The sequence below is a fragment of the Nicotiana tabacum genome, chromosome 18 (assembly GCF_000715075.1).
Source record: "Nicotiana tabacum cultivar K326 chromosome 18, ASM71507v2, whole genome shotgun sequence".
Taxonomy (NCBI): domain Eukaryota; kingdom Viridiplantae; phylum Streptophyta; class Magnoliopsida; order Solanales; family Solanaceae; genus Nicotiana; species Nicotiana tabacum.
Genome location: NC_134097.1, coordinates 12,509,431 through 12,514,364, shown reverse-complemented (window position 1 = coordinate 12,514,364; position 4,934 = coordinate 12,509,431). Strand labels below are relative to the sequence as shown.

At 36.3% G+C, this 4,934-nt stretch overlaps 1 long non-coding RNA gene across 1 annotated transcript; it reads left to right on the top strand.

Annotated features, from left to right (window-relative positions):
* Nucleotides 1–616: 616 nt before the first annotated feature.
* LOC142172378 (uncharacterized) lies at nt 617–3,277 on the top strand. The gene is made up of 4 exons (XR_012701717.1): nt 617–732; nt 1,885–1,971; nt 2,205–2,825; nt 2,968–3,277. It is a non-coding gene; the product is annotated as an uncharacterized LOC142172378 (long non-coding RNA).
* Nucleotides 3,278–4,934: the final 1,657 nt, after the last annotated feature.

The following is a 4,934-nucleotide window of genomic DNA, read 5'->3' as shown; positions in this document are numbered from 1 at the left end:
CTCTACTTTAAACCCTATATATGTGATATTGGTTTCTCGCACTAGATAATAATTGTCATGGGAATTAGAAATTATAAACACCTCATCCTGTGTTCTCGTGATCACAATATCTATTGTTGCAGTTTGTTGTTCCTCTTCTGAATTAGAAGATTATGAAAAAGTTGATTAAGGGATCAAACGATGATGCGTGGCTTGGATTTCGTCCCCAGTCCTTTGTACATTGTTCGCATATTATAGTTCAAGCTGAACGTAAGAACAGATTCGTCGTAAACGTAGTCAGGAGGATCAACTGCAGGCAGCTCGGAATTCCTCTCCATTCGTTGAATTGTTCGTCGGTTGTTCCTTATTTTCGCTTACACAATGAAAAAAGAGAAAAAAAAGTACAAACTCTTTATAAAAGTAGAAAAAAATATTCTCTATATTTTTTAACAATAAAAATATTTTAGAACTTTTAATTAAGCTACTTAAATCTTCACATTGGTAAATAATATTTTTACAATAAGATCCAAGGTAACGCATTACATATACGTGGTTAAAATCTAATCAACTTAAATTTTCTTACCAATGTAAATATTAATACTCCATATTATGTTTTGTATGACAACTATATTACAGATAAAAAGGAAGTAAAAAATAAACTAACGTTAATATTAATATTATGTTTTGTACAATAACTACACCATAGACAAAAAGAAAGGAAAAAAAATACGCTTTATTAAAATTTAGCTTTGGGTAAACATGTCTCCCGCACTTCTATTGAGCATACGTTTATTACAGATAAAAATAGTTCTCATTTTCCATTGATAGTATTATACCTTGACAAATCATTTTCTGGAGTATTTTCGTGTGCTTGTTTGAGTATAATGTATGTGACGTGAAATAGAATAGTAAGGTAGCATCTCAGTGATATTTTTGGGTATTTAAAATTTACAGCAATGTCATCATTTTGGTTAAAGCAGGTGATAATGAGTTGGGAGAGAAAAGACTGTTATTTTGAAAATATATTCATCTTCTCTGTTCTTTGGATGTTATTATGTTTTTTAATTCTTTTTTTAGAGAGCTTTTTCTAGCTTAAATTATGGGCACATAATTGATGAATTTCAAGCTATAGTTTTTTTCCTTAAGGTAGTGATTCACGAATATTTAGCGATTAATTGTGCGGTCATAGATTCTTTGCTTACAAGTGGTGGATACCGGAATGATATTATCCAAGTTTATAGATTTTGAGATTCATCTTCTAAGTTAATCGATTTGAAGTTGATATCCTGAATAAGCAAGTTGTCTGGTATACTATAAGTTAATAAGGTTTGGGCATAACTATCTTTTTTATATTCGTGTAAGCCATTTTTCGGGAGTACGCATGAGACAACTTTTGTAGGATATATAGGATTGGTAGTGTTTGAGTGTATTATTTGATTTTAGCTGGTCTGAGCTCTCTACCTCTAAGATTGCATAAGTTTATCCAGATAAGAGTCATATTTGTCTTTCATTGCTATTGTGTTGTAGGAGTTTTGAGTTTCTGTATAATTTTGGTCTGAGTATTGCACAAAGTTAGTTGCAAATTGCATTCTTGTTGGCCGCAAGTTGGAAGTCAGAAAGGGGGTGACTGAAAAAGGGAGGTGGTTTATTTTTCTAGGTGTTTATTAAATCTTCCACTGCAAAATATATTTAAAGTAAATGTTATCTTACCAATGGTGTATATGGAAATTATGATAGCTTGAAATTCTTATGACTTTGGCCTTGCCCATATGACTGAATTGTATGTTTATTGATTCGGTAAACTCTAGAAGCTATTTTTGACTTCTTTGAACTATAGTTCCTTGTCGTTTACCTTAATCTGGATTGTCTGCGTTCAATTTTCTTATGTTGTTTCTATGTATGCAGATGGTTATGATGCACAAGACTCCAATGGAAATTCAGATATAACTGGGAACACCAACTCTGGTCCTCATTGCAAGCTTCTTAATCAAGGTCAGTCCGAAATATTAGAATCGGTCTACAAAATTTGTCCGCTTTAAGGTACAACCCTAGACCAGCCCCGCAAGCAGGCAGCTCCCTCCTGTTTGCTCAGGTTTACTGTACAATTTTGCTTGTGCTATTTGGTTTATGTTGCTTCATTGTGTAATACCCGGACATACCCATAAAGTATTGCATTCTATTTTATGTATGTTTTCAGTTTTCAGATTTTATTTCTATGTATGCAGATTGTTATGATGGACACGACTCCAATGAAAATATTACCATCAAGTGTGACATCAAGACTTGGACTCCAGATGGATACATTTGTGCAAACATAGAAGTTCATATTTATTTTCTGATGATAAAAATTTCACTAGTCGCTTAAGTTATCATCTAGAGATTATTGGAGCTTTGTTTGACCCAAAGAATACTTTTTTCTACAGGTTGATTTTTGCATTTATAATTTTCAGAAGTATCCTATTCAAGCACCAAGATGGCAAATTGGTTGGACATGGGCCAAACACGAAATAGTTTGGAGGGTGCTTGGAGGTCTAGCTACCAAGAAAGGAGATTATTCACGGTTCGAAGGGACACCCAACATTGCTGCAAGAGGGACCCAATGTTTGTGGACATGACTACACATACACCTCCCGCACAACAAATTGAAGATTGTTGCAATAGTGACGTAATCAAATCATGGCTTCAAGATCCCGGGAACGCTTTGAGCGCCTTCCAGCTGAAAGTTGGTCATGCTGGAACCAATAAACGGAGAGTAAGGAAGCCAAAGAGCTTTAGCCTCAAGGCACCGAGATTTGCATATATGTGTAGATATGCAAAAAAAGTGGTACCGAATAAGAAAGCAATGAGTAAGTTACAAACTGTTATTAAGTTAATTGGTTGCATTCTTTTTTTCCTTTATTAAGCTTATTACTATCATTTCGTCTCTGTTCCTTTTTTTTTCTCTCAAGACACTAATGGTATACTTATGTTGTATTTTTTTTTTCTTAGTGACATGGAGAGTTACTTATATCTACTCCCATTTCCTTTTCTCTACGCCACCTCCGGAGGCAAGTGCACTTTTGCCAAACCCAGAAGCAAGTCCACAAGTTAATGCCATCGGCGATGGTGAGCTCACACTGGTTCACACTCTGATAGGAATTTTTGTGGCTATTATAGTGTAGTGTTCATGATATTTTAGATCTAGTTTAGTTGTATCTTGATGTTGTATCATTATTTTGCGTAATGTTTCTATAGGTTATGAGCGAATTTTATTTCTCCATTGAAATTTTGAATTGACTTGGTTTATCAAATTAGGAAAATTGTAGTGTAGACAATTTAGATCTATTTTGTCTACCAAACTGCAAAAGATCTTTGATTTTGGCATATTATTAGCTTTCTGGAATTGCATCATCTCACAATAGAATAGAAAAAGGAATCACCACCATGATTCTTTAACCTGCTAATCTTGCTGATTATCTGTTATGAAATATAATGAAGATAGATAATAATTAATGGGAGGAGGAAATCGAATAGAATTGGGTTTAGTGTTGTTTCGATTATTTCCTAAACTATCTATGGATTGCACATTGTTTACTCTAAAATTTAAGTAACAATTAAACTTATTTAGTGGTTTTAAGGATACGTGATTTTATCCAACACCAATTGACAAACAAGGAATTGAATAAATAATCTGAATACTAAAATAAATCAAACCAGTATTCTAGCAGCGCTTTCGACCTCGATTCGGGATGGTCTCGAGGTTGGGTAAGAAGAGCACTAAAGAGCAAAAGATAAACAATGATGAACTGTAATGGATAGTAAGTAAAATAGAGAGCAGCTTTGTATATCTTTATCAGTGAATCAATGCCCCTTACAAATAAATAGGGTCCCTCTTTATATAGTATAGGAATCCTAAATAAGGTACAATTCTAATAACAAAAACAGATCCCATGATTGGCGTCAATAACCGCTTGATTCGATATGTTCCGGGATTTCCGCCGAGATCTTCGGTCGGTTGCTAATATTTCGCCATTCCGTTATTATGCTTTACTCGAAGTCGGTCATGCTCGGTATAGATGTTCAGCGAGCACTTCGATCTTCATACTCCATACTCTGCCATTGAGCTCGAGCCTGGTCTATCATGAGCTTACTCTCGAGGAAGCTCCTCGTGCCTATGAAATCTGACATGCTCGATTTTGACCGTATACAGTTAGTCCCAGCGTTCCTTGGAATAAAATGATAAGAAACGGTTTGAGCCTTGCTTTACCGAAACCTTGATCATAACGTCGTCCTTATGACGTAAGTGACGGATATGATCGAAATGTCCCGTCAGTTCAGTTCCCCAAATTATTAATGTTTGTCAGTTAGCGGTCGGCCACTAACGCCACCGAACCTTCGTCGTGAACCTATAAATACTTGCTCTTTCATTGAATCAAACTTTTCTTTGCTCTAATCAATCCTCTAAGTATTCTCACTCTTTTCGTCTCCTACCTTTCGCCGTCTGTAGAGCCACCGTCGTTAGCACTGAAACTACCAGTTTTTCATCTTTCTTCGCTCTTCTTTACTTATACAAATGGCAAAAACCTCAAAGACTTTACCGCATAAGGAGAAGTCTACTTGCTCCTCTTCCCGGCCTTGCCGCCAGACCCGCTTCCCCATGAATATGTTCCCGTCCCGTGTACTCTAAAATCTGACTTCAAGGTCAAAAACCCTTCATCGATCCCTGGCCGATGTGAGCATGTGTCGATGTACATGTGCTCAATATTGAAGCTCTACCTCGAGGCCGTGAAGAGGGACTGCAACTGGGGTCCCGAGGTCGTGATGCAAATTCCTGCTCCCGAAGAGAGCATCACCGCTTATGTGGAGGGGTTCTTAAGTGTTTACACTTACCCCTTCATATTGGGTCCCCTCGATCCAGTGATTATTGATCTCTGTAAATAATATCAGGTCACCCTTGGCCAAATCCACCCCTCTCT